Source organism: Haemaphysalis longicornis, unplaced genomic scaffold (assembly GCF_048455015.1).
Source record: "Haemaphysalis longicornis isolate Haplotype H1 unplaced genomic scaffold, Haemaphysalis longicornis Haplotype H1 scaffold_25, whole genome shotgun sequence".
Classification (NCBI taxonomy): Eukaryota; Metazoa; Arthropoda; class Arachnida; order Ixodida; family Ixodidae; genus Haemaphysalis; species Haemaphysalis longicornis.
In genome coordinates this window covers 534265-559707 of record NW_027526314.1, presented here as the reverse complement: position 1 = coordinate 559707, position 25443 = coordinate 534265, and the positions used below count along the sequence as shown (strand labels likewise).

The 25443-nt window shown below is 48.9% G+C and overlaps 1 protein-coding gene across 1 annotated transcript in view; it reads left to right on the top strand.

Annotated features, from left to right (window-relative positions):
• LOC144172655 (SH2 domain-containing protein 4A-like) overlaps window positions 1-25443 on the top strand; it is a 488768-nt gene that overhangs the window by 168195 nt on the left and 295130 nt on the right. Inside the window, exon 2 of the mRNA XM_077701295.1 lies at window positions 18838-19144. The gene's annotated coding sequence lies outside the window, so the exon portion shown is untranslated. The remainder of the gene's footprint in view (window positions 1-18837; window positions 19145-25443) is intronic.

Here is a 25443-nt window from a genome sequence, read left to right as displayed (position 1 = left end):
TGACCCACAAAGATATGACTCGCAGTTTCATGAAAGGCGTTAGCATTACTATGGTTGGATTGCTGTTGATAAGATCGCTTCGTTGGATTATCATTCGTTATTAAATTCGTAGGACGTATACGCGGTACACATTCCTGGCGTACGCCGCATTGAATGCACTTTTCAGGTACCTGTTTTTCGCCGATGATTTGGACAGGCACCGACTCGATAGGAAAAATCCAAGACTCACTTCAACAGGCCACGGATGTCGTTAACAAATATGCCTCATCAGTTGGGCTTCAATGCTCACCACAAAAAATCGGAACTGATCGTCGTTCGTAAACATCCCCCTGCTTCACACATAGAACCGATTTGTATCCACCTCGACGGCCATACCATACGACCCAGCTCCTCACTTCAGATTTACGCCTTATCATCCAGGCCAACACACGTAATGATCAAACTTTATTGAAGCTCTCCAAGGCGTTTCACCAAGTCTCCAAAATGCTTCGACGCGTTTTGAACCGCTGCAGGGACATGAAGGAGAAAGATCTCATTCGACGGGTTCAAGCTCTCCTGATTTCACGAGTAACCTATGTAACACCTTACCTTACCCTCACCAAAAGTGACACGTAAACCATTGATCGATTAATCCGCAAAGCTTTCAAGCAAGTATTAAATCTACCTGTGAACACTCCAACGGTCCGTCTCCTGCAACTTGGCCTCCACAATGCGGTATCCGAGCTCATTGAAGGCCACCTGTCAAGCCAACGGCTCCGTTTAACACAAACACCTGCAGGGCTAGTCCTCCTAAACAGCCTCCATATCCCATGCCCGCAATCTACTGTCTGTCAGCCCCTCCCTGAACATTGGAAAAGTAACATCCGGGCTCGCCGTTTACTCAAAAATATGCACCCTGACCTCTACACCGGCCGCTGACAATCCCGAAGCCAAGCACATGAAAATATTTATGTGAAAAGAACAGATGTCGCTTATACGGATGCTAGTACCTACCCTAATGGTCAAAGTAGCCCCGGTCACCACAAAGGCCGCCCTCTCCACTTGTGCACCAATCAAGACATCATCAACATGGGTTTCCGTGGAGCTAGCTATCACCTTAGCCCTCATACATACGAAGTACCCAATCATTATCACGGATTCCCAAACTGCTTGCCGAAGCTTCTTAGCCGGGAGGGTGGCCCCTTCTACTTTAAAGCTACTATTACCACATCAACCCCGCCGGAAAGTTGATGTCATCTGGACTCCTGGCCATTCCTCACTGACAGGCAACAAGTTTGCTCATCAGCAAGCCTGCGCCCTCTCTCTCCAGGCTTCCGAGGAGACCACATCCTCAATCCCGCTCGTAACATATCAAGACATCACGCAATATTACCGGTCCGACAGATAACACTTTCCTCCCCCTCACCCTGCACTCTCCAAGGAAGAAGAATTGCTGCTCCACAGACTACAAACCAGTACCTTTCCTCACCCATTTCGCCTGCATCGTATCTTTCCAACTCAATACTTTGCTGAATGCCAGTTTTGTTCACAATCCGGAACTCTACCTCACATTATAATACAGTGTGTGTGCAATCCCAAACTTCCACCTCTCCGATCCCCTCTTCCCACCCTGAGCTGTGGGAGAACCTGGTAACCAGCGACCGTCTGGACGTACAGCAGCTCCTGGCATCCAGAGTGAAGGCTCTCTGCTCACCTCATGGATTCCCGGACTAGGGAACCACTCCCACTTTAGAAAGCTCAAATAAACGTTTCTTTCTTCTCCCTCCTATATATATATATATATATATATATATATATATATATATATATATATATATATATATGATTCCTGAGGAAGACCTGTCTCAGGTCGAAACGTTGGAAATAAAGTCTCCGAAGAGCGTACTTCTACTTTGTGTGTATATATATATATATATATATATATATATATATATATCAGGGTGTCGAACCGGAACCGAACCGAACCGTAAACCGGAACTGAACCGATATTTTTGCCGGAACTGAACCCGAACCCGAACCGTTATTTTTTGAGCGCGCTGAACCCGAACCGGAACTGAACCGAAAAAAAAAATAACGGTTACCGGTTCATGCCGAAATGGTTCGACCCTCTGTTGTTGATATTGCACAGTAAATGCAATTCAGGCCTTTTTTTCTTTCACGTACCATCAACTTCGTACTTGCTCGGGTACTTTCCCCTCCCGACAATTGAACACTATCACGCTCTATGTAACAACAGGGGAAATGAATTAGCACCATTGTAGCAATGGTCTGTTGCTGCTGGAGGCGCGAGCGTAGTGCAAGCTGACCAAACGAAATGTCATTCTCGGCAGCTTGCAGGGGATATAAAACGACTTTGCCCTTCCCTAGTTGCGACTTCATTGGAGCAATCAGGCTGCAGGAGTGCTCCACTGCGCAACAGCGAAAGCTCACACCCGATGTGTGCAAACTTTTTGCATTTCATAATTTGTTTAAAAGGTCCGACACCTGCAAATTATTAATACTTGACAAGTGTGACCGCAGGAGCTGCTCAGTGGCTAAGCCGTTTGCTAAGCCGTTTGCCCAACTCGCTACATTGCTTCTACTGCGACTCGTTCCGGAGGGGAGTACTGCTGTGGACGAATTAAAGAGCGTCTACCCAAAAAGTCCCATCTCATGCTCCGCGTGACAAATTTCCCTTTCATTTTGTAACCGCATTATCTGTTGTAAGATTCCGCAATGTAGCACACGGAACGATGGTAGGGGTTCAGGCGGTACGATGACATACTGATTGTAATGCACACTTTCGGTATCGCAAAAGGAATTGCAGTGGTCAGAGCAATAATGCAGTGACTGAGCATTAACTAAAGCTTACTTTTAACAAAAGTGTGGCTAACACATTCGATAAGGTGACAGCTAACAAATTATTCAGGGTGACCAAATATTCTAATTCATTGGTAGTATTTATGTGCCTGTTGTAGGATTTTTCTGTTTTGTTACAAATATAAAAAAAAATGTGCGCTATTGGTATTAAGCGCTGGTATTTGAACGCGCCAGTACGCAAGACTAAATTTCAAGCTTCAAGGTTAGCGTGATGGGTGATTGCATAGCGACGATTGCGATTTCAACAAAAAAGGAAAGGACAGAAAATATATCCCACCGTCATATGTCTTGGCGGTGGCTTTATGAATAGTCGCTGGGACAACATATGTGAGCGAGAAAGAAGGTGGTAAATCGTCGCCACTTCATTTGTTTTTCTAATATCTCGTGATTGTTTAAAGTTTGCTTTGCAATTGCCCCACTGCCCTTGGGGAACAGCAGAATTTTGAATTTTTGTTTGTGTTTTGACTTGACGGTCGTTTTAAACTAGTAAATGTTTTTTTTCTAATTTCAGTGATAATTCAACTCGTCGAACCGGTTCGCGAACCGGTTCAAGCTCCCGAACCGGTTCGTGAACCGGTTCGGTACGTGATTTTGTCGAACCGGAACTGAACCGGAACGAAATTATTTCACCCGAACCCGAACCGTAACCGAACCGGTATTTTTTTCGGTTCGACACCCTGATATATATATATATATATATATATATATATATATATATCTGCTGTTGCTGGATAACCAACGGCAATAAGCTCATTCTCGCGACGCACGGTAACGAAAATCCATGACTTATTTCTTGATGACGGCCTTTTCATGGATGTTAATTTTTGTGCGGCATTATAGCGGCTTCGGAACATTTTCGTTGTGGGCCATCGTAATACTGCTATGGAGCACCGAATCAATGACATTATTTCGCGTTAAAAAAAAAAAAAAAAGATGCGGATGTTGTATTCGGGCCAGCGTCGTTCAAGCGCGTGAACGCGAGCGTGTAGTTATGCCACTTTTAAGGGAGACAAGAAGCACAAAAAGAAAGCCCCCCCCCCCCCCTCTCAGAAAAAAAAAAAAAAAAGTCGTCTTGCACATCCTAACGCGGCCGTGACGTCTCAACCTTATGAAACGCTTTCGCATTCGAAATGCGCGAGACACAGTGAACTGTACACGCTCGTGTGGCCGTATCCTTGGCCGCGACAATTTGTCACGCTCCCCGGGAATGGTAATTGAGCAGAAACGTTTCCCGGCTTGTAAGGCAGTCAGTCAGGCGGGCAGGAAGGCAGGTGCCAACAAAGCCGATGATATATAGGCCATTGGCGGCGTCACCGCGGTGTTCTCGACGTTGAAGACTTCCTCGAACCCGGCCGGCGCCGTTCACTTTCCGCTAGCTGCCGTTTCTGTAGCAACAACCCGGTAGTGTGAAGGCGGCTATTTCGGTATCCGCCGTCCGCGCATACTACAACCCCTCGGGTGACACGCTTGCTCGCTGCGGGGCCCACTGCGTAACACTCCGCGCGCAACTTCTCCTTGTGTAGTTTTGTGCCACTCGCGCTGCCAATTTTCTCGCTGCGGTATTTTCTCCCCTGCCTAACAATCGGCGTGACAAGCAGGCCACGGCGCTGTTGTTCCGTGGCTTTTGCTGTGAGGGCAGACCTTCGCTGCTGACGACTGGTAGACTAACGGGCGCTTCACGTCAGCCGCGTGCTAGCGTCTCCATCAATGCGTCAGCTGGCTGGAGGCGGCGGTGGACGGAGCGGCGCGCTAGCGCTGGTCGAAACCAAAACCGCGCTGCGGTTTTTTCCGCGACCCCTCTTTGTGCGAGGCCCGAAGGGTGTGAAAAATGACTCCCGCATGGAAGTCTCGGGAAAGGAGACACCGGTCCCCCGTCTGCGTAGCGGACTGACGCAATGGAGTGACAGGTCGTTTTGCGCGCGTCTTCAAATGCTGCGGCGACCCGCTTCGGAAATCTGCCTGAGTTCCTGCTGTTCTCAGTCATTTTTGGAAGCGAAGTGTTGCGGCATTGCAGAAATTAGAGCATAATCGCGAAGAGTGCTTTTGGGACATCGACGATAAGCTTGCTGCTGCTGGTCGAAGGTTCGTGACACGAACAACAGTTAGTGCGAGCCTACGTTGCTTTAAAAGACGCTTGGTTGCGGATATTGGAGGCAGCCACCGTTTCGCTGGCTGCGTTGCTGTCACCATTGTAGCTCATTTGATTCCAGTTGTTGTTTTCACAGCAATGATATTGTCGCGAACGTGTTTTGTTTATGTTCTATTACCAGCGCCTGCAGCCGCGCCCGGCTATCTTTTCCTTCGAGCTGAACGAGCGTTGACTCTTTGTGTCATGTGTCACGCCGGGCAGTCTTGTTTGATAGGGAAAGAGTTTCATCCTTTCGTCTCTAACCCAGACTTTTCTTCTTTGATCGGCAGTGTTCTCTATCTAATTCGATGGTTCCGGAACGAAGAGTGCTAAGGGTAAATGCTCGCGGGAAAACGGCGCAGAATTCGATTTACCGACGCTCGACCGTGCATGCCCTTTATTTCTTGCTGCTTGGCCGCCTGCATTTTCTTTTTATTGCGCAGCACAAGTGCACTCCAATAAACGTTAATTTTCAGCGAACACCTCGCTTTGTTCTTCACTGCTGCACGATATTGTTCTTCCCTATAGGGCAACCATAGAAATTTGTCATTTATTTTAGAAGATTTTGAAGATTTGAATCACAACTCGTTTGGCAATTGTTTTCCCGAACACGGTACGTCATGGCAGTTGCTTTAAAATTGCGTGGCCAGAATAAATTAGGTGAAACCTGGTACGATGATAGCATCGTCTTAGCTGTCAAACGTGTCCTAATCTGATTTTGTTAAAGATCATCATCAGCGGATCTCCCGTACAAGGCACAATAGAAGCGAGGAAGAAGACGCCTTGTCTCGTGGAGCGCGCAACAATCATTATCTTGCTTTTCTGCTATTCCTTTCCTATTAAACCTACGCTGTGGAAACGTCCTGCGGTCTCTCGTTACTAAAGATTTAAAACATGCGTACTAGTGCGCTGGGGCCATTCTCCGGGCCTTTATTCCCTATATATGGGGCCATATATCTGAGTGTACGAAAACTTCCAGAGGTCTATTACAACTGCTTTTGAAAGCCATCTAACAATAAACGAAAAGAAGGCATGCACTCTTCTTGCGGGAAAAAATGGTAGAATTTTTTTAGAAACGTGGCATAACTGGGAATAATTCCTATATTTTAATAAAGTATTTGTAGCCGTTTCCCGAGACTGTTAACTTCACCTGACATCGACGGCATCTCCATCTCGTGCGCGCCTAAAGGGTGACGTCTAACATTGAACGTCGAAAGGATAAAATGTTCAAATTAGAGTTTCACGCGCCTAACCTATCTTTAGCATATGAGCGCACCGTAGTGTTGGGCTACGCAAACATTTAAGCGTTCTGGGTACCGTTCACGTACGCCGGAATCTCTGACACATTAAAATTTCTGTATCAGAAAAAACTGGCGAAGCTTGCACTAAGTCGCGCAAGGCTTGAGGCTTTATTTCTGTGTAAGTACTGAAGGACACACCTTCAGGCATTACAATAGGTTTGAAATTGTTATTTATATGTTCCGTCGTCGCTTTCCACAGTGGTATAAGTAGTCACCATCATATCCATCCATATCGTCGTCTTTCTCATGAATGACTGGCGGGCCCAGGTCGTTTTGTCCGCAAGCTGTCACAAATTCGACCTCCCAGAGTGGAGCGCGTCAGAACGCGCTAGAACCGGCAACAACCGGCTTCGCGAACTGGGCGTCTGTAGCGTGAACTATCTTGTGCTTCCCCCTTGAGGCGCGGACGCACATGAACTATTTTCTTGGTATCTTTTCGCGAGCGCCACGCGCAAGCCTGGACGACGCCGGGCGTTCCTCGTGAAGCGCGTGCTCGTGAAACGGCGGGAGTAACTGTGACCCGGATTTTTCTGATGACGCCGCAAACCGCACACATTACGACCAGCAACAACATCTCCGCTCTTAAAAATTGCCAGTGCGACCGGAGTGTAAGCCGCTACCACCTAGTCAATACTAACGGTGGTGATCCAGCTACTAAGTTGCGCTGCGGAGTACCAAGTCGTGGATTCTATTCACGGCCATGGTTGCCGTACTTCTAGTGGAGGAAGGGAGCAAAAACTCCAGTTTGCCGACGACATTTTGGCGCACGGTAAAGATTACCGCATAGTCTAAACTAGTGTAGCTGTCTGTGCTAAACCCGCACCATTTGTTTCGAACCTCACAGCCAGTAGCATAGCGTCTGAACCCCTGAGCCATACTGGCGGGAACCACTGTGGGTTATCGCTGTAAAATGCACTGCGTCCCAAGCCTGACAGCATGCGCGGCTATATATCGCGCTTTGTTAAGCACAATGTTAGGTAAAATAAATGTATGTATGTGAGCATCATTGGATGTTGTTGCCGAACTAGGCAGTAAACATATAAAAAAATTTATTAGGCATGCAGTGCCAACCAGTAGTGCAGAAATGGGCGAACAGAAATGCTAACCAATCGCTGAACATTAAACGTATCACATGCCACCACGTCTCATCGTCGCACTTACTCTATGTATATCTCTTTACTCTAAGAAATTACGTTTGGTTTCAAATTATCCACGCACTCAACCTCGGAACCCCCCCCCCCCCTCCGCCCCCTCCCTGCCGACACAGACACACACCACGTGCTTTTGTTGTAGACCGTTCAGTTCCATCTTTGCCGCCTGCATGAAGTTGACTTCCCCTCACCCTGGCTACGCTTGCAGTGAACCATCCTTTACAGGACCTTTTTCGGACCAAACTGTGGACGACAATTAAACCGTGGTAGTATCCTCTCTCCCATCCATGTCGATTTCGCTTGTCCAGAAAGTTCCCGCAGATTTACGACCTCATATCGGCCCATTGCATTGCTGCTCTAATACACACTGGAAGCGCTGCTGCCTTGGGCGCCGCCGTCTGTTTCCGGCTTATCGGTACTTTTCGCTGCCCACCGTAGCCGGTCTCAACGTTGGGCCAGCTCTATTAGAGTATTTCACATTTGAAAATTTGGCGAGAAATCCGGTATGGCCTCTAAGGTCCCATTGGATGCAATGCATTCCAAAACGCGTGCAAGAAGAAATAAAACACAAAGAAAAGGATCACACGGGCGTGCTGAGAGCCACGTGTAAATGCGGAGCAGAGCGCCCTGCAGCGTACAATGGATTCGCATACACAGCTCATAAGTGCTTAGATGTCATTGTATACTCCGTTACAACTCAAGAACGGCACCACCTCATGTAGTGTATCACTCCGCCAAAGCGCCGGACCCGTGACGTCAGTGCGCGCGCGTTTTGAAAGGGGTTTGCTATGAATGCGGGATATCGTCTGCCTTGCCTCACGCAGTTTGTTTGTCGTCCCTGTAGTCGTTCATCAGCATATTAAGTCCACAAAATCACGGAAACGGCTCACGCCATGTTCAAAATATTCCCAGTAACGCCCTACTTGCGCCGTGCGGAGAAACATCCGGCTACGGTGATAAGGCACAGCGGCAATTTCCGGTGCCGTTCTTAAAGGGGTCCTGAAATGCCTTCCGCCGATGCATGGATGTACATGTAACCAAATAAAGCAATGTATTAGCAATCTCCTCCTGCAAGAATTTTGTTAAAGCGATGAGTATTAGCTGAGAAATCGTAAATCAAAAACCGCGAATTATCGTCGCGCCGTATTTCCTCCTCCTTTCAACTGTTTCTTCGCTGTTGGCCTCCCCTCCCATGATGCTCCGCTCCTCAGCGGTGACGTACTTCCGCTATTGCGCTCCCACAGACTGCCGTCTGCTACGGGCCAGCTCTTTCGGCTTTTTCATCTCTGTAGACACCATGGACACAGGCTGGAAAAGCGAACGAATGACCTGGCCGCATGTGTGCGGCCTGGCCTTGCCCTTTCGCGGTGTACGTAGCTGCAGGGCTGCAGTTGGTATCGGCGGCGAACTCGCAGCCGCGTGGGGAGAATCGTGCGTTCGTTCCCTTTGGTGCACCGCGCACTGTTTATCCAAAAAGCGCGGTCTCAGATGTGGCCCCGCTGGTGCCGGGTGTTATTTTGCGGTGGTTGTAATTCCTACTACCGGCGGCATGTGAAAAAAGACATTTTCAACCGACACAGAACCCGTGCACAAAACGCGCCGGATCGGATCGCTTTATCAGCGGCGATGAACGTGAAGGCGAAGAGCAAACCAACGCTGCACTCGATCAGCGAGAACCCGTGTTCTGACAAGCTGCACCCATGTGTTGCATTCAACACTGACGGGAAAGCGTTTGTTTGCACTTGTTTGGATAGTCGTAAAATGTCCAAACACTCCGGCACTCCGCTAGCAGATCAGCCGGCGAGACATTTCGGAAAACATTTGACAGATGGCGCCGTATGCATTAGTGTGTCGCTACGCAAAACTGATGAGACGCTCTACTAAAACTCCCATCGCGGTGTCACGTAGCGGGACGCAAAAATTTAGCGTTTAGCGTATGCAAAGGCCACAAACGCTGTACTAAAACTCTATTAGCAGCAAAATAGCGTGCGTATGTGAAACCGCTTCCGTTTACAAAGCTGCACGCCGAGCGCGTACGTTTCAAACCTAGTGACATCGTTTAAATACACTGGCAAGCACAGTGTAACGTAGTCAGATATCAACCGTATGCTCAGGCGACAAGCAAGAGCTTGTTTTATGTGGGGCGGAGATTGCGCATAAAGGCACTTGCGACGAAAGCGAGTGAGAGCGGCAGGAATTCCGTCGCTTTGTCGCGCGACGATCGTTTTTGTCGAATGGTCGGGACAAATTTTGGTTGCGCGACAGAATTCCCGTCGCTTTCGCTCGCTTTCGTCGCAAGCGGGAATGGAAAGTTCTGCCGCTGCCGTCTGCTACGCAGCTCGGAGGTAACCGCGCGATCTGCTCGGGCCGGATGAACGCGCACACTCCCGCACGGCAGCGCCCCAAGCGGCAGACGGCCGCGTACATCGCTCCCGGCGCCCGCCTGGAGCCTGCCCTCGGCGCACTAGCCAGTATATTTCAGGCACTATAATGGAGGAAAGATTTTTTGCTTCCGATGAACCTAGTTCTTTGCCCCTGTGTTTTTAAATACGTGAAGTGGTTAGCACGTCGTCCTCACGCAGCTCTGTATCGTCGTAGCATCGCTGATTGTCCGAACGAAGCTTGCAGCTAAGCCAATGCAGCGACCGAAGCTGTGTGTGTGTGTGTGTGCATCGCCTCCTGTGTGTTGTGGACGCGTTCGTTTCGCGATGAAATGCGACATTGTACTTCTGCGGGTGGATAGTGCTTCCCATGGTCTGGATTATCTTTCTCGAACGACGTACCACTCAACCTCGCATTTGGTATGTGCAGTGTGCCTGGCTAAAAGCCTTCTCGCTTGCGCGCCAGAGTTGTGACTTGCTGCTCGTCCCCGCAAACCGGGTGTGAGGTGAGTGCCGTATTTACGACGGGCAGGAGGAGGCAACTCATCGTCTGTCAATCGCGGTTCAGACTTGCAACGCATGTTGTGACGTTGCGTTCGTTCGAAACGCATCTCTGGATTGTTTTGAAGTTGAATAAAATGTACGCGTCAAACCCGGGCATTCGGCTCAGGGCGTTCTCTGCGATTGCACCAAAGAAGTGCCACGGGACTTTCTTTATGGTACGTACTCACGTAAGATAAAATCCACGTCGTGTTATGGCCGTGTTGCATTCAATACAAACGGTTAAGCGTTTGTTTACACTTGTTTCGTTTGTCGTAAAATGTCAAAGCACTCCGGCACTCCGCTGGCAGATCAGCCGGCGAGCCGACGCTGAGCAGACGACTCATCTCTTTGCCGGAAGTGCGTGAAAAAGCCGCCCAATAGCAGGATGTCTAGCTCATGACGAACATCTGGGAATCGATGATGTAGACATGTGAAGATGGCGGCGTCCAAAAACACGAAGGAAAGGGTGAGAAAAAAGCGACAAACTTTGCAACAAAAGTGTGAGCTCTCTGCTGCGCGTAAAAGAGTAATACTTGGCACAGGTGACGTTGGCGACCCAATCTAGCGATTGCGCTAGTTCATTTAGTGTGCTCAAAATGCCTTTCAGGGCCCCTTTAAGTTGTCACCGAGTATAGTATGCGTCGGTGTGCGTGCGTGCGTGCGTATGCGTGTGTGTGTGTGTGTGTGTGAGAGAGAGAGAGAGAGAGAGAGAGAGAGAGAGAGAGAGAGAGAGAGAGAGAGAGAGAGAGAGAGAGAGAGAGAGAGATGGATGGATGGATGGATGGATGGATGGATGGATGGATGGATGGGTGGATGGATGGATGGATGGATGGATGGATGGATGGATGGATGGATGGATGGATGGATGGCGGAGACGGGCAAACGGATGGAGAGAGAGAGAGAGAGAGAGAGAGAGAGAGAGAGAGAGAGAGAAGGAGGGAGGGAGGGAGGGAGGGAGCTCAGTGTGAATGCTGTTTTGGAATTCAAGGAATTCAAGGAGCGTGCGTTTCAGTGCGTTCGCAGACACCGCCACACTCATTCGTAGTATTCATCCTCTTCCTTATCCTTCGGATTTCTCCGTGCGTTTGCAACTTCCATTGTCACAGCTGATTTGTACTCCTCTCCGTTTAGCAAACTACGTTAGAACGACCATTTAGTGTTCATGGAGCTCCAGCTCAACCATATTTCTGTACACGCTCATTCGATCTATAATCTCTGGGCACGGCACCGCCTGCGTCTCGTCGGTCATTAAAGTCGTCGTTTTGGACGAGTAGTGGTGAACGATCCACACTTTGAAACTTCCTATTCACACCGGCAAAGCGCCTCTTCACAGTTTATACCGTCACGAAAAGGAGAAATCGAAAGAGATCTCTCCAAGGATTGCACCGGTGATGGGAAGCATTTGGGGTTTCGACGTGGGCAGCCAACCTGGACACCACACGGCGGCCGGTAGATTACAGAGGGGGAGCGGCCCAGCTTGACCACGAATGTGGAGAACCAGGTAGTGGGGCGTTATGGGTTATGGGGAAGGAACGTGGGATACGAGGTACCCCGCCACCTACGGAGGACTGTGGAACATGCCCTACTCCGAATACGCATAGTAACGTCGCGGCTCGGACTTGAGTCGCTAAATAACGTGTATTATTTTTCATTGACAACAACTATAGTTCTCACTTGCCAATCCCTCGGAGCGGATATGTGAGAATTTTGGTTGGTTATGTTGACGTCGCAGCCAAATGGGGATTAGTGAACTGGCCGTGCTCTTCTGACGCCATCTGTCATCGTCCCTGACCGATCCCCTTGAGGGGTTACGCGTTACGCGATAATTGGGGGTGGGTATGGTCACGCCGCACCAAAAGGGGAATTTGAGAAATGGGCGTGAGCTTCTAGCTGTAGCTGTCATGGTCACTGGCCAATCCGCATGAGTGAGTATGTTGTCATGCCCACTGGTTGAGTTTTAACCCGTGGTTACTTTAATGATGAGCCTAATTACGGGCCAAGCAACGTCATACTCATTGTACGCCTAGCTGCGTGTATACCGGCTATCGCCGTTTTCAAAGTGGAAGGCCAGCAAAGCTTGGCAGTGGGCTAGTTGGTTTGCCACAGTGCATTCACCGTGTGCGCCTTTAGTAGCCACGGATCGAGCTGTAGTGATGTCAGGGATGTGTTCTCGACTTGCATTTGCGGAGGTCCTGTGATCGATTCCCATCCAATGCCCAGTTTTCAAAATTTCCTTTTCAACTCAATCACTTTACGTTTGTGCTCTTTGAGTCGTCGGCCATTTTAGGAGCCGTTTCGCTGCTACAGACGCCTGGCGGCGGCTTGTCAGTTCAATGGGCCATTTAACGCTTTCGCAATAACAAATAAGTAAATGACCACGAGTGCTAAGATGACCTGGCCAATTGCCGCTAATACATCAGCACGCCGTATTCAGCCGGCAAGTGACTCTGGCAGGATTTCTCTACGAAAAGCTAACGCGAAACACCGTTCGGTTCTGCAGCCAAAAAAAACCGTCTCTTTTCCCAGCCGTCCGTCTTTCCCTCCCCCTTTATCAGCAGCTGACAATAACGAAACCAGCAAGCGAGGCTGGATACGCGACAGTTTGTGCGTGCCTCGAGTCCCCTCTAGGGGCGTAATTGAGGCTTTCGCCATAATAATCATGCGCGGGATAGCGGCCCTAAATAGCCGCTCTCTCGCCGCATTTAGCCCGTTTGTTTACGCCTGGCGAGCGCTTCTGCGTCCGCATTATGCTCGGTGTTGCCACCGCAGCCAGAAAAACTGTTGTGTAACTGTTTTCCGCGACGCCGTCGGTACGCACTCATACCTGCTATAAATACGGGAGCCGTTAGAACTCCCGCTTCCGTTACGTGGCCGGTGGCCAGCTTGCGCAAGTGATGGTAAATAACGCAGTCAGGCTTTCCTCATTTTCTGAAGCATGCCTGGCATGCGCAACGGGGCGAGACTGTATATGAGCTGGGGCGATGGTGTCCTTACCTCAAAAAGACCCCTAGGCAGTGGGGCAAACGGACAGATTGATACAGCCTATCTGGGGGTGTACATGAGCATATTCGTATGGCTAGGCAGGAGGGGGCGGAAGTGCAGGAGGAGTGAGCATTTGGTTTAGCCACCTCATCAATATCTTTTCTATAACAACAGTTCGTACTCTTCGGTTAAAACCGATGAAAGTGCGCCGAAAGGATTCTGTAGAATTTAGTTATCAGCAGAAAAGGTGGTTATTTGGTCCCAACACAGCTTGGGGATGGTTTGGGTTGTCTGGAGCCGGGGAGCGCCATGAACCTCATCACTAAAGCCGCGGAAGGGCAGCGTTGTCGATATTCGCTGCATGTCCACAAAACTAAAACGATGCAATCAGAGAGAAAAGGTTACCTCATGGGCGAAGTCTTCTTTAAGTGGAAGTAAGTGGCCTCCACTAAATACAGGTAAGTGATATCAAGTGAAGGAATATACCATTTAGCACCGATAAAATGTGCTTCTGTTTCTCGCTCCTCCAAAGGACGAATAAAGCATGCCCATCCTGTACCCTAAAGGCTGCACCCAGAACTGCACCAAACACAATCACAAGCTTGAAAATAGGCAAACCTTGGCTGTACCTTGGAAACTAGCCGCGCTTAAGGATTACAGGGTTGCTACCACTTCTGCGCGCAGCAAGTTACTGTGGCATGCTTCATTAGCTAGCGCAATGCAACGGCCGAATCGCGAAGGTGTAGCCAAGAGCACGTCCCCTGCGCCAGGCACCTCATGTAAACTTGGCAACGCTAAGTGTCGACGCTGTAGATCTCGAGCCCTCATACCTGAAGTGTTACGTGTAGTGTGACAATCACTTTTAAGAGGAAGGCTAGGAACCGCAGATGGTGGCTGTCGGAATACATTGGTCAACCGTTCTACCTAGTGTCACGAAACAAAGGCTTTTATTTTAATAGTTCTATCCGTCTAGCAGGAAGGGAGTTCCTGGACGTTTCTGGGAGTTTCCGGGGGCTGAACGTGGCCGACGTTTGAAAGTTTTTTTCTGTTTCGCATGCATTCCTCTAAACTACTCCCCCCAAACATGAACAGGCCGCAAAGAAGGTCCGCACCTACCTACCCACCTGGATTCCTACCCTGATCTGCCGTATTATTACGAACCTTCACACCTTCCCTCGTAAAACTTGGTAGCGGATAAAAACAAGGACGGAAAGGAGAACGCACGCGACAGAGCGCTGTCGTCAGAAGCTTCTTGACTGTTGGAACCCTAAACAAAGCTACCCCAGTGGCAATCAAGTCAGTTTTTCTCATTGGAGAGTTTATTGAAAGCATTGAGGGTGGAAATTAGGAAGCAAGGAATCTACTTCGCAGTAGAGAACCAAAAACCTGCTGAACCAGAACAAGGTTAGTGATCTACAAATTAATCGATCCTAACGAAAGTTTGGATACATCACAAGGGGTTATCTTCGCACATTCAATGTGCGAAACGAAACAGTCTGGCCAGCTCTAAGGCCTGCGTGATCAGAGCGTAACAGCGCTGAGACGAATCAATTTCCGGAATGGGAACATAGAACTAAAAATTTAGGCATCACTAACACTTGGTGGAAATATCCAGACTTTTAGCAATGCTTAAACTTGGTTGTGATGGAAAACTGGTATTAAGATGCGCGTACGTAGCGCTCGTCTTTTGTTCGTTTCCCGGCCGCGGCTGCTGCTTTTCTGATACAGGCGAAAAGCAAAAACGCCTGTGTGTACGAGATTTCGGCGCGCGTTAAAGATCCCCAGGGGGTCAAAATTAATCCGGAGCACTCCACTACGGTGCGCCTCATCGCCAGCGTTGCATCGGCGTGTTAAACCCTACGATCAATCAATTGAGTCAGCACTCGTCTTCAGTTAAAGAATCAAGACAAGTGACAGACTTCACTGCTAAAGCCTGTTTATGAACTCCAAAGCTTCTCAGTGGGAGCACCGTCTTCGGTTTTATACACGTATATATAGGTGCCACGTTTTTATTTATTGAGCAGATTACGTTATGGGACTTGTAAGGATCATTGGTACCTAACGAGAAAGCATGCAGACCGTTTAGAACCTTGCAACCTCGTGACTGTTCATGTATTGAGGTCGCCGTGTGAAGAACGTCCACCGATGAAACGAGCGTTCCTTATACAGAGACCCGCAGCTGAAATAATTGTGAGCAGCTCGCTACTAGTTCCCTTCCCCGTGAACTACCAACTCCGCATCGCACGCCTTACTTAATGGGCAGAATTGGTAAAAACTCATGACATATCGCAGTCCTAATTACTCCCCTTAATTGAATGGTACTTCACAGAATCCCGTAGGCAGGCATTAATTGTTCGCTTCCTGTATCATCTATATTCACACCGCGAAGGCTACTACTGCTTTTACGCCTTCGCCATCAGTCCCGCCCATGCTGCCATATAGGCAAAGACTGCTCGTCTATAGGAGACTGCCAGCTCCAGCTGCGAGAACTGTCTTGCCGCGCAAGTATGCATACCGACACGCCCCCTGTATTTGTTCTTGGCCGCGGCCGACGTGCCGCGGGGCTCAGCGGAGGTGCGGCGCGCTTTCTTCTCCACCTAGCCTTCATCTGGCCAACGATGCGGCCTTGCCCCGCACAGAGGCGCGAGAAAGCTGCTTCTGCGCCGCTCCTCGCTCGCACGCGCCCCGTGCCGCCACTGGGGCTGCGGGCCGCGGTGCGTGCGTGTCGCGGGCGTGCTGCTGCGAGAGCGCGTCGCGCCCACCTCGTGCGTCGCGAACGCTACACGGAAGCGTGCACTGGCATTAGGTGGTGAAAATGAGGTCGGCCGCTGGGCTGGCATCGGCCCCTCTGTCACCCCCACCCATTTCCGCCTGCTATACCGCGCAACCTTGCTCTCGGTGGCGTACGGAACGGAAAATACGAAATTCTAAATACGAAATTCTAACCTTTTCATTCTCGCTTCGCGATGGAGTGACAGCGAGAGTTTTCATCCTCGGGCTATGCCAGGTTGGATGGTGGGGTATTCCTGATCACGTTGCCCCGTGAGCAATTGAGCGCGATATGAATTGCTGCCGTTGTCGAGTTTAGATTCAGCATCCTGCTGGGCTAACTAACGCAATAAATTTCGATACCGTTTATAGTTTAATTTTATCGTACATACATGCTGTGACTTCGTTATAAGAAACTCGCATTACGAGTCCGCCTTTTCCAACTGTTCTCCCGGACCTCGTGTGGCCACCGAAGTGGCACCAAATAGCGGGTTCTGGTCATTTGTTTTAAACTGCGAGGGGAAGTTATGTACAGCATTGAATCATATTAATTTTGGAACAGTTATTAAGTCGCAGTTAGCAGTGAAAGATGGTATTCATTATTTATAGTAACGCGAGTAATAACAGATGTTATTACCGTCTACCAGGCCCCTGCATGCTGTAACAGAAGCCCATGCATTTGGCAATGCACGAAAGTCCGGCTAGCCTTCCTAACGTTCTCACAGCTATTACGCGAACAAATTATGCCTAACAATCGGCAAAAATCCACGTGGTTGTCTTACGGATGTAGCGTGCTGGGATCTCTTGCTGTAACAGAACTCCAGCCTTTTTTTTTTTTTTTTTCAGAAACCACACCTGTAACATATAGAGGTTCGTGCACACTTGAAAGTGCGGATCCAAAAAAGTGTTTACAACTTTGTTGTGTGCTTGGCATTCTAAAGATAACATAAAGGGCACAGTTATACAGCGCTTAAGCAAATAAGCGTTGTTGACTCGTCTGGGGTCGGGTGTAGACCGTTATGCGGGTGCACCATTCTAACTAAGAAAGAAAACTGTAGATGCATATAGGTGTATGTCCACAATGAATTTGATGCATATAGGTGTATGTCCACAATGAATTTGACGCAAAAGAATTACAATGCAATAACTTAGACATGAAAGAGCACAAACTAGTTTCAGCTGATGTATAACGAAACACCGTATCCTGTGTGCGAGTTTCGAAAATACTGAATCCAGGCGATTTCCTGTGATTACTCATCTATTCGCAAGGATTATTTGAGGACGATATCTTGGGCGAAGTGGTTTTTCCACAGTGAAATCTGCTTAGACGTGTTTGAGGCAAGAAATTGTGGTGTTCCAACCACCCTGTGCTCTACGTAGCTCCCTGTTTTGTGCTGGCCTGCTCTCAGCTCTTCTGTTTGTATCCATCTTCGCACTGAGCATGTTTCGCCTCAAAGCAGCCGTAAATACTGCTCTTTCTAAGCGGTTTTCATCCCCCATCATCGAGAAAAATAAGAACGGGAGGCCAAGGTCTGAATAATGAAAATTCAGAAGGCTGTCTCCTTACAAACACGTACTGACTGTAGCACAGTTTGAAAAAATCACGGGTGCGTGGGCAGCAGCATAGTGTTTGCATGAGTGATAATAAACTGCAGACGCCGCTGAATCTCAGCCTGGGTTACGGTAGTGCGTAAGAGGGGGAGGGGGTCCTCCTCAGGTCTACGCGTAGTTGGGTAAGTGCGTACACATTTTTTAGAAAAAATAGGTAACAAGATCCCCATTCCCTCCCAAAAACAGAAAACTGTTAGGGCTCCTGTCAAAGTAAAATGCTGGAATTTGCGTCCGCAGTATGGCTATGCGGGGGGAGCCAGTCGTGACGGGGGCTGCCGAATGATGTTGGCTGTCTGGGGCTCTTTACTTAAACGTTGTCATTCTTTCTGATGATCTCTTGTCTTTCGCATTCGTTACAAGTGACAGTAGATGTAGTTTAGAGTCCCGCTCGCTATTTGTGGCAGATGGAAAAAGGACTTAATAGCGGTATTATGAAGGAAGGGCTGCAATACTTGTCTTTGGCATTAGTCTCTCTCTCTCTCTCTCTCTCTCTCTCTCTCTCTCTCTCTCTCTCTCTCTCTCTCTCTCGTCACCACAGCGCACTAACCCCAATCTTTCTGCGGCACAGGGCAACTTCTCCGAGGAGTCGCAAACGTGTCCGCGTTTGACGTTTACAAACCCTCATTAACTTGTTCTGCTTTCTCTGCTGCCAGCGGACATAGCCTTGCATTTCTTTACTGCATGTTATTATTCAACATTGTTAACAAGTAAGCGACATTTTCGCGGGCCGCAATTTCTGTCCCACAAGATGCTCGCGGTTTTACAGAAGCTTGAGGCTTAAGAGAAGAACAGCCGGAACACTCATTTTGCTCCCTTTAACTTGTGACTCGGGGTCAGCTCACGTCTAAGTGCCGTGGCACCTTTTTATTGTTGTATTTATTTTCTACCACTGGAGCTAAAGCTCGTACTGAAGTTCCCAATTAACTGCTCAGGGTGGCGCTGGCGTCTGTCTGCAGAGCGGCGGCTGTTTTGCTCGCAATCGTGAAGCGGGTGACCCGTTTATTAACTTTCGTGCCGCCGCGGTTGTTCCTCGAAAGACGGGCCGCCACCCATCGTCGTTGACCCTATTTCGGTGCTCGTTAACGGCTGCTCCCTCTCCCGCATCGGCGCAGGTGAGCGGCCAAGCGACGCCTCATCTCCGCGGGAGAAGCCGGAAGGCTGCTGCGACAAGGCCGCCTCGGCGTCAGCGACGTCACCGGGTGACAGCGCGCGTGCCTCCTGTCCACCGGCCGGCCGAGGGCCTGTGCGCGCACTGACTGGCGTCAGGCCACGTGAAAACGGTGCACGCGGAGCAGCAGCATCCCTGCAACGGGGTCTAGGACGACACGACGACGCCTCGAGAGACTCTTTCCGGCCGCCGTCACCGCTGTCGTCAGCTCCTGTAACTTCCCGCCGTCCGGCCCTTCTTCGTCTTCAGCAGTGAGTCTGGGTCACGTTCTGTGTCGCCGCTCTTCTTCCTTTTACGCTACTCGGGGCTGCTCCGACCAGCCCAGTTTACTTCTGCCGGCTTGCCGCGTACTGCTGGCGTTCTCTAGAAGGCGCCTGAGAGAGACAAGAAAGAGAAATGGAGAACTTCGAAAGACTGCTAACAGTGGACGCAAAAACGAAAGGAGAATCACAAACGCGTGTTTTGTGTGCTCCCGCCAGTTTTTCTCTTATTTATTTTTTTTTTTGAAAACTGCATGACGTAAGAGGGCCGTGTTTTTCTTTGTTATCGTTGTTCTATGGAAGAAAGCACGATGAAATTTGTACGCCTAGGCGGCGTTGAGTGGTTTGGCTCCGCAAAATGTGTCGCAAGCGTGGATTGACGGGAACAAACGCACGCCGCTCAAGAACGAGTGTACAGTGGGCACAGCAGCCCACTTTATCGCCGAAACAGGCCGCACCGCAGACATTCCTGTGTCTGCTTTCTTGGAACGATGGCCAGCAGACGATATTCTGCGTTGCACGGGGGGGGGGGGGCAATTTAATTGCGATTAAATAAAAATAAGAGAGCGCACCAAGTGCGCAGACGGTATGTCACCGATCTTGCTTGCCAGAAAGCACGCTGATACAGGTCCATTCGGTGTGAACCAGTGTGAACACCGGTAGTGTGAGTATGCGTCTGTAGACACATCCGTGCGCACCATGCATGACACTCGGCATCAGCAGACACCATGTTTACCGATGCCGATCTGTCCAGGGCCGTACCCAGAGGGGGGGTTTGGAGGTTCGAACCCCTCCCGAAATCTTTTCCAGGCAGCACGTAAGCAATACTTACTGTTGCTTTCAGAAAAACTACCCCCTTCCCAAAATCCATAACCCCCCCGAAAAAAAATTATGACTATGGCCCTGGATCTGTCTATTCATATATCGCATTTTTCCAGTTTTATATTTTCTTCAATCTGAATTGAAACTACAGAACGAAAAATCTCACCACGAGAACGACTGCAATGCTATACCGGTCACTTCAACGGCACCGCCCCATCGTGCGACCCGCACTGTCTCCCCTTCGGACGAACAGCCTCTTTCAAGCACAGTAGATGTGCACTGCAAAGCAAAACTTGAGATATTAGAGGCTGAGGGCTGTCCGTGAGACAGTTCAAATCTTTAGCACCCAGAGCTGCGAGTGGACTTCTCGCTCTGTAAGATAAAAAAAAGGGCTCGAGGAGTGTCTTGACAAACGCGTGCACTTTTTGTACACAACGGTAGTTATTTTCGGAAGAAGGGGAAGGCGGGACGGGTGCATGGACGGAGGGGGCTATTCAAAAGAGCACTAAAAGTTATGCACTCGTCAGTTCATAACGCCACCTAATAATTAAAAACACCACGTAACTGCTAAAACCGGAGTTTTTCGCGCAACTCTGAATTCACAACGTGCAAAAGCATTGCGGTTGTTTTTTGAAGTCGTGCGGGACTTAAACCAACCCCATATCAGCTTAGTAAGTTTACATTATTGGAGTACATTTCAACAGCGCCCATCTATAAACCACCCCTCAGCTTACATATTGGCGTTATCGAAAACAGCGCGGTGGTTTTGGGTCTCGAAGTCCGCTCTAAACAAAAAAATTTGGCGTTTGCCTCACTGCAGTGCAGATGAACGACCAGGTTTCACAGTCGCAAATTTGACAAATAAACGGAACCCGACGTACAGAGGTTTTCTCAGTGCAGTGACGTCACGCGAGGCAAAATATCATAATTGCATGGCAAGAGCGCAGACCGCATATTGTTCATGTGAGATCGTTTGGCGGAGCTCGCCACAGGTCTACTTTGGTAGTTCGTCGCAGTAATTGGTCTTTCAGGCGTGTTGAAATAGACCCACTGGTGCTTTTAAGTTTAATTGATGCAGTGGTAGTATCTGTGGTAGTGATGTAGCTGCCGCGTAACACACACAAAAAATCGCGTTAGGCGAAATTCGGTATGTCTATAATACATGACATTATGTGTGCTTACAGGCGTTCATGTTCGCACTTCCGTGTTCGTGCTCTTTTCAGGTTGTTCGCTGAATTACCGTTTGAGAAATGCTATGAACGTCGCGTAGCTTGTTTCACGGCCGCACGTGGTGTCCCCGTACGCTCGCGCTGCTGCTTGTGCACAGGTGTGGACTGTGGTTGAATGGGTCTCCCTCGCAGCTGTTTTGTTAACCCTCCTTTTTTGTGAGCGGGAGAAAGATTTGAAGAGTAACCACAGCGGCTGTTGTGTTCCCAATCTGCAGTAGGTCTCTGCTGGAATGTTCGCTGACAAGGCTCTCTTTCAGTGGTTACTTAGCTGTCGCTTTTCCGAGGAAGCGCTGTTAAAACACTGTGACGTCGAACGGGTGCAGGGGTGTCCAGGGCATCACAGGGCTTTTAACATCTACCTTGTCGCATCGAATCGGACCACACGAAATGAACGCGTGACTGACCCCCTGTTTATTATCCTCGCAACGAATAAGCAAATGCGGTAATAAGGCTAGTTTTTCTTAGTGACTCTTTGACAACAATTAATAGCTTTTGTGATATCTTCCACCGTCCCCTTCCCAGACTATATATAGGAATAATGGTCTGTTGAGACCTCGCCAGACTATTGTTCCTCCAACACAGTTTAGATTACCTCTATAGCAAATATTCCATTTGTATAGCGATAGGTATATAAGAGGCCCTACAGTGTGTTTAGCCAAATGCGGGGTGTTAACCATTAGATAAGCGCATTGTACGAAAAACGGGCAATTCCATTCAAGGCGCTGTGAGATTTTAATCTGGCCGCGGCGTCATATGCGGGTTCACGCACATATCCTGTAAACGGGGAGAGGAAACGAAAGTAACAAGTAGAGTTCGCAACTGATATCGCCATGTCCATCGCGTGTGGTCGTATAAGCGTAGTGTCGTCTTAAAACGGCTGCAACTTGCGTTCTAATACGCGTATATTAAAACAAGCGCTGTAAGCGGGAGTTTGAATCGGTGAAGGCCAAGTAATCTGCCTCTTGCGCCGGTTTTTGTGTTACAAACGCGTGCATATAATTACAGATTCAACGTTCCAATAATGGCGGTACACTCTCAGGGCGAAGCGTAAAAAACCCTCAAATTTGTCCACCTCAGTTGGTGAAGAAGTGACAGCGAGCGCTGTATCTTGCTCACGCGATGCGGAAGAAATGGTGAGGGTGCCGTCGCAATCGTCATCGTGACCACGCGGCGGCTGAAGGTTATGTTACCACCGTTTTCTAGTTGCGACAGAGCATGCTGCTCAGATCATTCGCTGAATGAAGCCTGGTATGGTTACACGTTGATCTGAGCGGGCACCCGCGTTGTGGTTTGTCCTTGCAAATATCATTTACAATACGTTTTAAAGACGATTTCCCGAACCTCGGCCGTGTTCACGGCTGCGGAAATGGTGCCATGTCACTCGCCCTAAAACCATGGTGCACCGCCTGAGGTAACAGTTGAGATGAAACTCTGCGCGATTGTATTTCAGCTGCCATGTATGATACAATGTGTTCTGAGACGCGTCCGTTGATTGATTGTAGGGTTTAACCATGTTTAACGCGCCGACGCAACGCAGGCGATGAGGCGCGCCGTAGTGGAGGGCTCCGGATTAATTTCGACCCCCTGAGGATCTTTAACGTGCGCCGAAATCTCGAACACACGGGCGTTTTGGCTTTTCTCCTCCATCAGAAAGGCGTCCGCCGCGGCCGGGAATTGAGCCCGCGACCTCGTGCTCAGCAGCGCAATGCCTTAGCCATTGAGCTACCGCGGCGGGTGGAAGGGGAAAATGTAAATATGCAGTTTGCTTTTTTTTTTTTTTTTTTTGCTTGGTTACCCAGCGGTTAGGGCTGCCCGAGCTGATGAGTCAGACTCCTCTGTTGTGGCGTGTGCAGTGGCGTATAGGCAAGGCAGGAACGCTCAACGGTGAGGTAAGGATAGTTAATCCTACCCCCCCCCCCCCCTTCACTTGCACCGTGATTCCAAAGTCCAGTGGGTGCTCAGGTAAATTTCGCATGCCCATTGACTGTGCCCGGTAGACCCTGCCTAAGTTTGAATTTCCGCGCTCATTTGTAACAAAGCGGTTGTAACAAACAGATTTCAGTCCTTATTAACGACTTGCGGATACAACAGCATATACGTGGTTATAACAAAATGATGTTCCTTATCAAACGTCCGATAGCCACTTGATCAAACAGCTCGCTTCTCTCGCGGACCGTGATGCGCGGCAGTTACAACTATCAATATGGACGGACACAACAAAAAATTACACACCTCCACGCCGTGAACGATGTCGAGGGTGCGAAGCACTGGGATGCAAGTTGTGTAGTGCCTGTGTGATGAGCGTCATCGTCCGTGCGTACTGATGCACTCTGAGTTTTAAATGATTTTGAGGTGCAGTAAATGCACTGTAAATGATAATCGCTACACGAAAGACAATTCGCGTCCCAGTACTTCGCACCCACGGCATCGTCCACGGCGTGGAGATATGTGATTTTATTGGCCTGGAATGGGTCGAATGGACACGAATTATTGCGCATTAAATGCATTAATGAATGGACAAACCTGTGTGCAGTGTTTATATACAGTGTTTTATTGACGGTATTGGTGTTACGTTGTGTCGAGTTCAGGGTTGCGTTTCCCCTTCACGATCACTGCCCTGTGATCGGTGAAGTGCAGAGATAGTGATTTTTCGAGCTTGGCTAGATTGAAATTGACAAAGCGAGGTCTATGCACGTTCCCCTGATGATCGTCGGTTGATTCCGTAACGCGCTTATACACACATTGCCCCGCAGTGTCCTCTCGTGTAGCTCGCTGTAGTCACTGCAGTTTCAACTGTAATGGCAACTGCTCTTCCGCAAATTATCGTTGACAGTTTATGGTTTTTGCTTTTTTTTTGCATTTTGTACCCTTTGAAATCCCCGCTCTTTGCTACTGCAGTTTGCGGCGCTCTCCCAGATGGCGCGAGGATGGTACTACAGCGTGCGCCGCTCTCAATAGGTGGCTTACAATGATGTGCTCACGGACAACTCCAGACAACGGCACGTACATTGCGAGCTCCTAAAGTGCTTCGCACTTAAAACTTGTTCTGCCACTGTATAAAATTGATCCCGCCTGCACTTTCGAAATGCCGTGTGGCCTGAGAAAGCGTGACGAATGAGGTGTTCGCCGCAATCGCCTCAACGTCGCTTTCACCAACCACTACCTGCACAAGACGCGTCGAGTTACCTCCCCTCACTGCAACGCTTCCTGTGTTCGTAAGGACATCGAACATGTATGTGCGTATGTCCCCGTTTTGATACACTACGGCTAACTGTGGAGACAACTTCGGGACTGCCTGCTGATGCACGCGTGAAACCTAGCGACGTCATCGGTCCATGACACTCGACTGCCGCGGTGAGGGCCTTGGTGTCATTCCTCCGTGACTCCGGCCTGAACAAAACTCTTCGCACGTCTGCCTTAACCTTCCTCTGTGTGGGCTGTGTTTGCGTTCCTGCTTCTGTCAGTTTTCGTGTGCTTATCTGAGTTTGTTAGCGTATGTGGGCGTTTGTGTGCTTCGCTTGTTTCGTCCATTTTCGCCCCTGCCATGTCCATAAGGAACAGAGAGCCCAGTTTGCTGCCAGGCTGACTTCTTATCATTGAAGGTATCCCTCCTCCTCCTCCTCCTCCTCCTTCAGGATTTGCTGTATTATGGTCCATCGTATGTGCTAAGGGGTAAGAAATGCCGCCGAAAGACGCAGTTTGCAATCACCACTGCGGGATTTATTCTCTGAAATAAAGAGAGTGGGTATCCTGAAAGTGACCGCGAAAAAAAGGGTCAAGCGGTCTCCATATGCGACATTTAGTTGTGCGTGTACGATGGTATCTGGCAAGCGCCGCGAGATTCATCCCACCCAGCTGAATGAGCGAATCTGGTTCCGAACCAGTCCAGACATCAGGATAGCAACCTCGTCGAGCCGTTTAAACCAGCAACAATAAAATCTAACGACTATTGCGAAGTATCATCTCTATTACCGACGATAGGAAACTGCGTAAAATAGTTCCAAAACTCTCCCTCTAACTATGGACCGGAAGCCCTAACGTCTACGTCCTGTAAGTATTATTTATTTATTTATTTATTTATTTATTTATTTATTTATTTATTTATTTATTTATTTATTTGTATTTTTTATTTATTTATTTATTTATTTATTTATTTATTTATTTATTTATTTATTTATTTATTCATTTATTCAAAACACCTTACAGGCCCAGCAGGGCATTGGGTAAGGGGTGCTCGTA